The 13,193-nt window shown below is 40.4% G+C and overlaps 1 long non-coding RNA gene across 1 annotated transcript; it reads left to right on the forward strand.

The window, feature by feature from the left end:
- Window positions 1-3,418: 3,418 nt before the first annotated feature.
- On the forward strand, window positions 3,419-12,913 carry LOC123652343. Its single transcript, XR_006741613.1, has 3 exons — window positions 3,419-3,457; window positions 3,676-3,746; window positions 12,795-12,913. It is a non-coding gene; the product is annotated as an uncharacterized LOC123652343 (long non-coding RNA).
- Window positions 12,914-13,193: the final 280 nt, after the last annotated feature.

The raw sequence follows: 13,193 nt of genomic DNA on the forward strand, positions 1-13,193 counted from the left end.
GTGGCAGTGTGGGCAGTTGGAAGTGAGGGAGTGTGAAGAACTGAAGACTCTTTAATTTGTGACTGCTTGCCTGGATGGTGTGTGAATAGCATGAGAGGGAGTGTGATCATAGCTCCTCTCCCCGACTCTCTTCTGTTCTGAGGGAACAGAGTATGTCTATAGATTGGTCAAGTCTGAAATCACTTAACTGAGTTACATTTCTACAGTCTGATGCTTAGTGAGATCAAAGTACTGGGGATTGCACTGTATTTGTCTATCTCTTGCGGAGGCTTGTGGTCATCCTTCCACTGGCATTATGGTGTAACTTTTACCCAACATTTGCTTAAAGCCTTCCAGGTAAGGACATTCATCCTGAATCCAACATAGCTCCCTGGGGATGTAGGAGTGAGCACCCTGATTTCAATAAAGCATTCTTCATCTGTCTTTGTCCTAGGATGAGGCTAGCAGGTGATGTACATTCAACACTTATAATGTGCCTGGAACCATTCTAAATGCCTTTTTTTTATTTTAAACAATTTAATCCATATAATAGTCCATTTAGGGAGCTAATATAATAGGTTATCATGATCATTTTCACTGAAAATTGAGACAACAGAGTTTGCCAAGTGGGTGAGCTCCACAGTGGGAAAGGGTTTGGATTTTAGCTCTGCCATTGCGTAGCTGCCTTTCTCTTGGGGACACCCAGTGGGCTGGAACTTGAGCAGAAATAGGGCAGGATGAGAAGGAATGGTTCCTGTTCTGAGAACACCTCGGGCAAGGGAGGGACTAAGCCAAGGGAGTCCTGTCTCCCCTCTGGTGGCACCGGAAACAGCGCCAGTGTTGGCATCTGTAATGTGCTACTTACTGGTATAGATACCGTGAAGAAGCACTTCTGATATTCTGGCTCTAAATTTGCTCTTGGACTATGCCAGCCTTACCTGTCCAAGGTCACACCTTTATTATAGATATATTTTTTTCTCTTTTGACTAAAAATAAAATAATGGCTACTCATCTGCTTTGGTTTAGTGAGTTTCTCTCTCCTTATCTCTAATTGTTTTGGTGTTGATGCTCTCCAACGAGACATTAATTTTGAGCAACCACTCCTCCCTTTCTGATAAGTTGTTCACCCCCCGGGGCTTGGCTTTGGTCAGACTCCATTTAGGCCACGGTTCAGATTTGCTCATTACTCTGGAGGCAAAAACCAAGAATTGGCCCCTCCATGTCCTATTAAATAAGCTTTTCTCCTGTTGAATAATTTTCCTATCAATAATGCAAAACATGAAGGCCCAATAAGAAGAGGGAAGAGTAAGCTTGAGGGCAGCTGGGAAAATCCCCAACCTTTTGTTTGTTATGTTTGGTGATGGAAACCGATTACCTAATTTGCCATCATTTGGTTCAGACTAGAAACAGCCATCAGACAATGGGGACTTGACCACAGGAGACTGTGGTTCACCAGGGGAGTCTAGAAAAGGACTCTGGTGTCGTGGAGGTTAGATTTTGTACCAGGAGATGGGAGGAGAGTAAAAACGCAGGATAAGGACAAAGGTGGAGGGCTTTTCATTAGATTTCCCAAGCGTTTCTCAATCTTAACTGAGGCTTGGTGGGAATAATCTTTCTTCCCGAATCAAGTTATATAACATTGACACTACCGTCTCAGTTATATTGCTATGTAGTTCCCAGCAGCTGTATTGTACCTGTGGATCCGGGATCCCTTCAGGTAACATCAGGAAGGGCTCCCTGATGTTTGGCCTCCACAAATGAGTATGTTAACAAATGATCCATATACAGCAATCCAACAGGCTTTCTAGGGGCATTCCTCTCGCCTCCCAATTCCTCTTCTGAGCCTGAGGAGTCGCTGGGGATTTGTCTCACTCACTGAATAGTCACATTGTATTCCAGACTCTGTCTGTGAATAGGCAGGGCATCAACTATGTGTGTGAGAAAATGTATGTGTTGTGGTTCAAAAAAAAAAAAAAGTCATTTATTAGGTATATGTTCATAAACAGGACCTGGACCGTGTGTTCCTTCTGGGGTCATTTTTCCTCCTTCTTTTAGAAACTGCTCATTTGGAGGCGCTGTGTTCACGTTTCTTTCTCAACAACACAGGATGTGATGGCCTCCCTCTTCTCATTCTACACACAAAAGAAGCCCTTACAGGGCAGAGGGAAGTCCTTGGGTCTGTGCCCCTGGGCAGGGCCAACTCCTAACAGAACTTTGGTGTGAAATGATCCGGTTTTCATCACCATCCACTGCCTTTCTGCACCCTCTGTGACAGTAAGAACTCAGCGCCCTTGTGCTTTTTCCTCTGGTTTAACAAGTGGTCATGGAGGCAGTGAGGGGTGGTGCTCACACATGTGGATTTTGGACTCAGAGTATCTGGGCTTGAATTATGGTTGTGCCATTTGCTGGCTGTGTAACCTGAACAAGTTACACCCCAGTCCTAAGTGTCAGCATCTTAAAGTGAAAGCAAAAATAGTCCTACTTCATGAGATCATTACTGATAATGATACCTAAGTGAGACCACAGAGCTAGCCCTCTGCTGGAAAGACAGTTAAAGCTCCATACATGTTAGTGATTATTATTGGACATTAACTAGTTCTATGAGACACTGAGCTAGGGCTGTGGGAAATATAAAGAACTAGAGGCCCAGTGCATGAAATTTGTGCACTGAGGGCGGGGGTCCCTCAGCCTGGCCTGCGCCCTTTTGCAGACCAGGAGTCTTCAGGAGATGTCCAACTGACGGCTTAGGGCCTACGCCATTAGTCAAACATCGTTAGTGCTGCCATGGAGGCAGGAGAGGCTCCCCATTGCCACTGTGCTCACCAGGGCTTCTGGCTGAGCAGTGCTCCCCTGTGGGAGCACACTGACCAGTAGGAGGCAGCTCCTGCATTGAGCGTCTGTCCCCTGGTGGTCAGTGCACGTCATAGTGACCAGTTGTTCTGCCGTTTGGTTGATTTGCATATTAGCCTTTTATCATAGGATCTTTTATTTCTAGAAGTTCCACTTTGCTCTTTCTATTTTATTTTATTATATATATATATATATATATATATATATATATATATATATTTAATTTATTTCAGAGAGAAAGGGAGAGGGAAAGAGAGATAGAAGCATCAATGATGGAAGAGAATCATTGATTGGCTTCTTCCTGAATGCTTCCCACTGGGGATCAAGCCACAACTCAGGCATATGCCTTTGACTGGAATCAAATCCAGGACCCTTTAGTCCACATGTGTCAAACACAAGGCCCGCAGGCCAAATCCGTCCCGCCAGGCCTTGCAATGTGGCCCGCACCGCGCTGTCATCACTGCACTCCGCTGCGTTTCCATCACAAGGACAGTTTATGACTGTTCAGTAAACCATTCGGCCCGCGATTTAGGCTGGATTTTAGATTTTGGCCCTTCTCTGATTGAGTTTGACACCCCTACTTTAGTCCATGGGCTGATGCTCTATCCACTGGGACAAACCAACCAGGGTACATTTTGCTCTTTTCTATATCTTCTATTTATCTCATTATGTTAATGCTTTCCTTTAAGTTCCTCAACATATTTATAATAGCTGTCTAAAATTCTTGTCTGCTTTCAATCATTATTGTTTTTTTTAGTCTATTTATATTTCCTGATTTTGATTCCCACTTTCCTGCTTCTTCCCAGTAGTTGCTAAGTATCTAAATTTTTTGTTCTTCTTTTAAAGAGCAGCTTTACTTGGAAGACAGTTAAATTGCCTGCAGATCAGCTTTCAAGACTTGAATGTAAGCTCTGTTGGTATGGACTTATGGTGGCCTTTAATCTAGGGCTATTTAGCCTTAATATTAAGGCATGGCTCTTCTGGGGTCTCCATTAACCATACCAGATGTTCAAAAAGGCCTCATTACTGTGTGGGATCAGAACTCTGCCATCTCTCAATTCCCTGTTAGCGCTGGAACTTTTTTAGCCTACAGCTTCCTAGTAGTTTGTTCTGTTATCAGTAATTATTCTTTGACCAACCACTTGAAATCTCATTGTAAGTATGCAGGGCACAGTATGCAGCTAAAGACTCAGTGAAACTCCCGTGCAGATATTTGGGGCTCTTTATCTGGGCAATGCCCTTCTCTCTGATACACTGGTCCACAAAGTCCAGCCACATCAGCCTCCCTGATCCTCGATCTATTTCTCCAACTCAGTGAGACCACCGTGCTGTTTAGAAATCCCTTCCACATATAATACTATGTATGATCCAGAAAGTTTCTCCAGGCAGAAAATCAGGGACATACATTTTAGGGCTCTCTCCCTTTGTTTCCCTTCTCTCAGTGATCAAAATTCTGCACTGCCATTTGTGCAATGTTTGCAAACAGATGTGTCATAAACTGTCCAGTTCTTTCTTTATTTACAATGAAGAAAGGCCCCCGGGACCCAGGCTTCCCTCTCCGGCACTGGCAGGCACGTGGGACCGGGCTTATCTTCCAAGCCATTCCTGGCTTGTCTGGAATGACGTCCGGTCTAATTAGCATATTACATTTTTATTATTATAGATTGTATCCCATCAAACACTCAGAGTTTCTATCTTATAGAGGAGACAAATAAACACACAATAACAACAGGAAATATAGGATGGGGGTAGACATTTGCACCATAGTTCTTCAGAAGAAGGCTTTACACAGACTCTAGACTTCTAGCTGAGTTCTGAAGTGACAGTGCCCTTTAGATAGGAAAGCATTTCTTTTTTCCTCCGTATTGAAGCTTATTCTCTAGAAAGAGTGCTGATTAAACCATCTGTGCATTGACATGAATTTTTAGAAGTCATCTTTTATGAAGTTATATACATTTATAACACTGTCTTTAGTTATAAGAAACTTCATACTCTTAGAGACATTGCTAAGCAAGGGGTAAAGTTTATTCTTGGGCAGAAGGATCTTCCCAGAACAATTGAAATGACACTATGTATTGGTTATGTTTTTGTTTTTTTTTTCCAGCTGGCAAGGGTTATGCTTAACTCCCGTCATATTGGAAAAATGGCTTCCACTGAGTGGGTGAGCTAATTCTTCCTTTTTGCTGAACCAGAGTCAGGCTTTGCTTAAAATGCAGCCATTTCCCCTTCTGCTGAGAGGTGTTTGTTCTGAGGCTACATTAAGGTCTAGTTGGATATCTTTTCTTGCCAGTGGTCACAGATTTCAACAGTGAAACTACTATTATGTGTGTGACTCTGCTCACAAATATCTATGTTGTCTTTTCTTCATTGGAGAGGAAAATTAAAACTATAATTTGATAGAAAAAGTTTCCATAGCAACAGCTTACAAAAGCTGAGAGATTCTAAAAAGTAAAGTCAGGTGACCTGAAATTATACAATGAGCTGAACAATTACATCTAAATTCAGGTTGAATTTTGGATGCTGTTTCTCACTAGGAGACATTGTTAGGTTGAATTGGTATCAGTCAGCTTAGATATATACTTAAGTTGCTCTTTAAATCATTCATTCATTTAGGGTCACATGGTGTAGTAGATGTAAAAGAATGACAACTAAACAGCACACATCACATTACTGATTCTGCAATAACCTTGTGTAGTTGTGAATTAGAGAATGTGGATAAGCCAACTTAACCATGATATAAGCCTGAATCATGAGATGGAATTCATATGTTTTACCAGTCCCCAAAAGAACCAGTTCTATCAGTGGAAAGTAACAGGAGGTACCTGATACTATTCCAGTCCTAGGTTATTTTGTTTTTGGGGAGAGGAACTAGATTTTATTTCTAAACTTGGTTCCAGGGAGTCTGTAGGCCTGTCCATAAATACTGGGTACAGGTCAAAATGATCTTATTAAGACAACACACAAAGGTTGTAGGTGTCTAGCTATGCATTCTGCTCATTATTTCTGTGAGGCAAACTTCATTAATCTGAACATGTCCATCGACTTTCCTTAAAGTCCAGAAACTTAGTCATATTGATTCTTTCTCTTTCAACACCTATGGATAAGTCTAAAAATCTATGAAATCTAGATCATCTCCCATTTTCACTGTCCGAGTTCAAGCCCCCGTCACTTTTTAGACTGTTGTCTAATGTCTCCTTGAATCCCATTCTCAGACTTTGCAAGTTAATCCCTTCTCATACTAACCACACATTTTCATAAATAAACTGACCAAAACACCACACTATTTAAAAGTAATCAATAGTATTCCATGAATAAATTATTATAGTGAATGATCAGATGATCCTAGAATTTCTGCTTTTCATAATTGCGTTTTCACTCAAAGAGCTTAAAGGATCCTCAAAAATTTAGAAAAGATTTTTTGAGGGTTAACAGAGCCAAGAAGTGTGAATGGCTTCACTGCTTAGTGCAGACTGCTGTGATTTTTGTCCTGGACCATACATTAAACTGTTACCTTAAGGATGATAACCAGAAGCCATCTCTCCAATCAACTAAGAATGCACATGAAATTCCCTGATTGGATATTAGTGTATTTCACTCTTTCTGCTTGTTCTCTCTTTTTTGGTAATATGAGTTTTTAATATCACCTAAGTCAGCAGTCAACACATATTAAGGTTTATATTATGCACAGAAGCTGTCTTTCATTGTATCCTCAAGTTTCATTGTTAGTTGGAGCAGCAAGAACACAGTCATATTAGAAACCTAATGGGCTTTGGGTTAGATGGAACTGGCTTATATTATTCTGTCTCATGAACCATTCAAAAGCCTCCTTTTTTGTTTTGTAAAATGGTGAAAATAACAACAAACTTCATAGAGTTGTTGTGATTAGTAAATAAGGTGTGTATTAAAAAAATATTATAGGAAGATGATGTCATCAAGATGGTAACATAGTTTGTTTCCAATTCAGTCCACTCCCCTACCCCGAGAAGACAAACTAACAGCTATGCACAGACAAGATACCACTGTGAGAATATAATAACGGGGCAACATTGAAACACTCCCCCCCTCATCCCCCCTACAATACAGAGACTGAGAAGGACTGCATTCGGAGCAATTTCACCTGGACCACATGGCCCCTCCTCCGGGCTAGTGCCCTGCAATGGGAGTCTTGCTAGCCCCTCTCCCTCTTCCTCCCTGGCCCCACGGTTTCTCCAGAGGGAGAGAGCCCGAAGTGGACATCCAGTGACCCCAGCACTGTGGGATGCTTCCTGGGAGGCCCACTCAGTTTTTGCCTCATGGGGATTTCTGAGGGAATCTGCGAGGCTCAAGCGCTGGGGACCAGATACCATAGAGACCGAGAAGGGGACAGGGTTCACAGCGACCAGCACTCACATCTTGGTGAACCACATTCCACTTGCAGGAGCGTCCAAGAAGAGCTACCTGCCAGCAGCTCTGCCCAGATGTAGAGCCGAGTAGGTGGCCTGCCTGCCCAGGGAGCATGGTTGGCAGTCCTGCCTGGTTTGGGTCTTGGGTCAATGGGCTGTATCAGCTGTGGAGTTCAAATATTCAGGCTTGCCCAACTTTGGGACATAACCCCACGCCCTGCCTGGCCAGGAAGCCTGGCCTGAGAACCTGGGCAGTTGTGGAGCCCATCTTCCTTACATCTCTGCTAGGGCAGGGAGCCATGCCACCAACGCTGTCCAATTGTAAGCTTACTCTCCTGCCTTGCATAACTAGGGAGCCTAAACAGTAATTATGGGCACCCCAGAGCCCAGCTTATCATACCAGTTGATAGTGGAGGCAAACCCTGCTCAATTGCTGAATACAGCCCAAGTCCTTACCAGGCAAGGAGGCCACATTATCACGGAGCTTAGCTTGCAGTTCCAGCTGACCAGGGAGCCTAGACCGTGACCCCACCTGATTTTGGAGCACAGTTTCCCGTCCCATCCAACTTTGGGACACAGCTGGAGGCCCTACCTGATCAGAGAGCCTAGCCAGTGACCTTGCCCAACAGCAGAGCATGATAGCAACCTACCAGATTGCAAAGCCCAGCCTGGGCCCCGCCTGAACATAGAGTCCGGCCAGAGGCACTGTACATTTGGGGAGCTCAGCCAGAGCTCCCACTTGATCTGGAGCAATTACAGAGTCCAGCTTACAGCCCCGCCCAATGGCAGGGACCAACCAGTGACACCAATCCTGCCAGGGAACACAATCTGCAACCATAGGTGATACAGAGTCCGGCTAGAGGACTTACCTGACTGTAGAGCACAGACAGCACCTTGACCCATCAGAGAGCCTGCCCAGTGACCCAGCCTGGACATGGGCCCAGACAATAGTACTGTTGTATACCCCAGAGCTGTGGCATCACCCATCCAGAGATACTAATGAGAAGATCCGCCTACCTTTGGATGCTATCAGCAGATCCATACAGTAATCCAGGTTGAGCTGTCTGGTGGTCTTTCCTTACCATAGCAAACCTGTAAAGTCAGGAATAGGGGATTGCTTACTCAAATGTGCAGATATCATAAAGAATCATGTTAACATGACACCACTAGAGAAAATTATAAGGCTCCCATAGCCGACCTTAAAGAACTAGAGCTTCAGAACTGGCTGAATTCAGAATAATCCTTCTAAAGAGGTTCAGTGTGAGAAGAATGTGGGGCCAAAGGCATTTTGATAAAGAACAAAGTGGTATTATGCTCTCTATACCATTGAGCTACAAAAGCTTTATACTACAATAATAACAACAGTTTTGTAGCTCAATGGTATAGAAGATAGAGAGCCAGAAATATAATCCATGTTGAGTTTACTTTGTATATTCTTGCTTGTATGGTCAACCAATGTATGAGAAAGGATGTAAGAATATACAATGGAATAAAGACAGTCTCCTCAATAAGTGATGTTGGGAAAAATGAATATATATATATACATAAAGTTTGACCACTCTTTTACACCATATACATGGATTAAAGACTTAAATGTAAGACCTGAAACCATAAAACTCTTAGAAGAAAACATAGGCAGTAAATTTTTTGACATAACTTTTAGCAATATCCTTTTGAGTATGTCTTCTCAGCCAAGGGAAAACAAAACAAATGGACTACATCAAACTTAAAAAAAATTGCACAATAAAGGAAACCATTAACAAAACAAAAAGACCACTGAACAGGAGAAAATACTAAAAAATAATATATATGTGATAAGGGTTTAATGTCCAAAATATATAAAGAACTTATGTGACTCAACACCAGAAAAAAATCCAATCCAATTAAGAAATGGGCTGAGGACCTGAATAGACATTTCTCCTAAGAGGACATTCATATGGTCAATAGACAGGTGAAAAGATGCTCAATATCACTAATCATCATAGAAATGCAAACTAAAACCACAATGAGATACCACCTCACATCTGGCAGCATTGCTGTCAATAAATCAACAAATAACAAGAGCTGGCAAGGGTTTAGAGAAAAGGGAACCCTCATGCACTGTGGTGGGGCTGTAAATTGTTGTGGCCACTTTAGAAAACAGTATGGAAGCTCCTCAAAAAATTCAAAACAGAACAATCGTATCATCTGACAATCCCATTTCTAGATAAATATCCAAAGTAAATAAAATCATTATCTTGAAGAAATATCTGCACCCTCATGTTCACTGCAGCATTATTTACAATAGCCAAGATTATCTATCTATCTATCTATCTATCTATCTATCTATCTATCTATCTATCATCTACCTACCTATCTATTTCATCTATCATCTAATATTATTCAGCAATTAAATAGGGAAATCTGGCCATCTGCAACAACATGGGATGAAACTGGAAGGTATTATACTATAGGAAATATGTTAGACAGAGAAAGGCAAATACTACATGATCTCACTTATAAAAAATTCCAGTCAGAAACAGAAAGCAGATTACTGGTTGCCAGAAATGGGGTTAAAGGTGAGAGAATTGGGTGAAGAAGGTCAAATGGTAAAATTTCAGTTATAAGATGAATAATATACAGCATGGTGACTATAATTAACAATACTGTATTGTGTCCTTCAAAGTTGATGAGAGTAAATCTTAAGTTCTCAACACACACACACACACACACACACACACACACACACAAATGATAACTATGTGAGGAGATGGATGTGTTAACTAACCTTATTGCTGTGGTCATCACCTCACAATATACACATATATCAGTTCATCATGTGCATACCTTAAAATTACACATTACTATATGTCAATTAATAGTATATAATAATAAAGCTTAAAAAAAGTGTTGTACAGTGCCAGGGAAATAGTTCTCAAATAATATTATCTATTGTCCACATTATTTATGAAAACAGGAGCTTCCCCACAAAGTATCTCTCAATTATCCTAAAGTAGCATTTTTGATATGTGACAGTGGAAATGAAGGAAACTATTGGGGTATTTAAGCAAAAATATACCTTAAAGAAAGTGAATGTAAACTCAAGGGTGGGGAGAGACAAGAAAAGTAATATATATATTTAAAACATTAATTCTCAGTCCTATCTTTTTCTCTATCCTGGTTTCCAATATCTCACGAAGTCAAGATATACTGCCTGTTTAAAGGGAATTAGGACTTCTCTGTCTAGGTTGGCAATGTAGGCTGGTCTTCCTTATCTGCCTGGCCTAATATAAATAAGAAAGGGGGAAAATATGAATATTCACCATTCAGTGAAAATGACAGGATGGCTGTGATAGACCAGGATGGCTGAAGTCAAGTGTGAGCTTCATGAGTTCCCTTTGTCCTTTTTGCTTTTCTAGAAGGACTGGGAAGTATTATAGTATGAACTATTTTCTAGAAAATTCAAGTGGTAGAGAGGTAAAATAGGTCATTTAGGCTAAAGGATCTCTATTTGATTTTTTTTCTAACTTAATCTTAGGATCGAAGAATCAAGCTTTGAATTGAGCTTTGAGGTACACTGAGAGGAAAGTCATCCCAGCTTCTGAAGGAGGTGGGCTATGCTTTGAAAGACATGTTCACCTAGCATGCTTCTAAGCAGTTACATCTTGGTCCAAACATTGGGGTCGGAATAAGAATGGAGATTTCTGTGCCAAATACCACACCCACATTCAAAATACTCTACTCAGGCCATTCCATACTGGCACAGAGAGTCTGCTCCTCTGAAATATATTCTTTTGCTGCAAGTTTTCAACTTACACTCCATTTCTTATACATTCTAGTGATTCCACTGATAAAATATTAGAAAAGCAACCATTAGACTCTGATAGCTATATTTAAAAATTACTTAAGTAAAAATTACTTCCTTAATTCATTTATTCATTCATCTACTTTTGCCACAAGCATCTTAAACAGTCAATAATCAGAAGAGATTGTACCTTTTCCTATGGAAGTAATGGGTAAAGAATATATGTTTTTTTTTGTTTTTGTTTTTGTTTGTTTGTTTTTTTACCTCTTAAAGCATCTGTAAAAGATACATATATCACTGTTGGATTTTTGTCAGGCTCTTAAGAAATACAATTCCTAGGAATTTTTGTTTGTTTGTTTCCACTGGAGTTTGGGAAGTGTCCTGCACTCATCCATTTTGAGTGTAACTCTCTAATCATAGTTGAGCATAAGGAGGTTTCTTGGACTCTAATAAAGTAACTAAGGTTGTGGTCTGTCATGGCAATTGTGTGGATAGACAGAGCCAGCCACAGCTATTATCTTCGCATACGCACTGAGACTTATTTTGGTTAATGTGTTCTTACAAGCTATCTATCTAATTAGATGTTTGAAGAACATGATTCATTTTGATGCAATTATCCAATGGGTGTATTTGCTTTCTATTTCTAGCTTACATCCAGTCTATCAATGTAATAATACCTCACCTGGTGCCAAAGATAACAGAGGACTTGGCAGAACTGGCTGCCTACACAGTGTATCAACAACAGAGCTGATCTGGCACCTGACAGTTGGGTTCATTTCAGAAAATCCATTATTAACATTTTATTAGCCAATAATGAATAAACAGGTTTGGAGCTTTCTTCTCCCCCATGCTATCTTATTTTATACAATCAACATTGTGTGGAAATTGTCTTGCCTTTCTGGTCCTACATTAGTTTTCAAAGCAGAGTAGTCAATAAATCTTCATAATGGACTCAGACTGTACCAGGATTACAGGCCAAAGATAGAGGGTTATGGATATTTTTTAAAAAGTTGAGGAGGAAGCCAATGAGCTCGATCATAAAAAACCTTAGTTGTTGGGACTTATGACATATATGATAAATTTAAGCTGAAGCGGCTTGGCCTGGACGAATGGTAGTATAACTCGAGGGATATTAACCAGATAGACTGCTTTTGAATTAATATGTATATATACTCAGTGATTTATTGCCCTGGCATGTATAAGCATATACAACTACAGATGCTTTGGGGCTTTATCAGGCTATGCCATGCCAGGCATCTCGTTTGATAACAGAATGATGCTTCAGGTTGAGGGACAGTTAGGGTCTCACACACCTTGTATTTGATAAAAACATACACAGCTATCTATCATGTATAACTAGCAGGGAAGAAATATCTCTTTCCACATCAGAAACATTTCAGATGTCAACATGCTACTAAGTTCAGGACACTAGAGAGCAAGATGTTACCATGGTAAGAAATATCACTATTTCTGAATCAATATTTATTTATTAAAACTGTATATTTTCAATAGACATAGAATTGAGATAGGAATGATTTAAACAGGTAGATGATAACCAAGATCTTCCTAAATTGTCTGATAACAACTATGTTAGGACTTTAAACATCTTTTTAAAAAATTTTTATTAATATGACGGTGGGGAAATGTATTAACAACCATAATTTTTAATACTTGCATAGTCTTTATCTCATTTGATTATTATAGCCATTTTGTATTATTATTTTTTATTGATTGATTTGAGAGAGAGAAAGAGAGAGAGAGGAAGAGAGAGGGAGAGAGGGAGGGAGAGAGAGAGAGAGAGAGAGAGAGAGAGAGAGAGAGATAAAGAAGAGAGAACAAAACATCATTGTTCCACTTATTTATGCAATCATTGGTTGATACTTGTATGTTCCCTGGCCGGGGATTGAACCTGAAACTTTGGTGTAACTGAGCTACCTAACAAGGGCTGCCATCTTGTATTATTAATACCTACTAATCCTAGGTCATGCCATTAGGAAGATTAGGAAATAGGTTTAGAAAAGTTAAATGACTTTCCCTAAGTCACTCAGCTAGTGGTAGGTGGTAGTAGTGGGATTCGAACCCCAGTCTTTAACTGAATCAGTATGCTCCTTTCATTTTCCAGTTTTGTCTCTCTTTGTGATCGCTAGGGTCTGTCTCTGCTAAGAAGACAGCTCCATAAGTGATTGTAAAAAATTACA

Source organism: Pipistrellus kuhlii, unplaced genomic scaffold (genome assembly GCF_014108245.1).
Source record: "Pipistrellus kuhlii isolate mPipKuh1 unplaced genomic scaffold, mPipKuh1.p scaffold_m20_p_14, whole genome shotgun sequence".
Lineage (NCBI taxonomy): Eukaryota > Metazoa > Chordata > Mammalia > Chiroptera > Vespertilionidae > Pipistrellus > Pipistrellus kuhlii.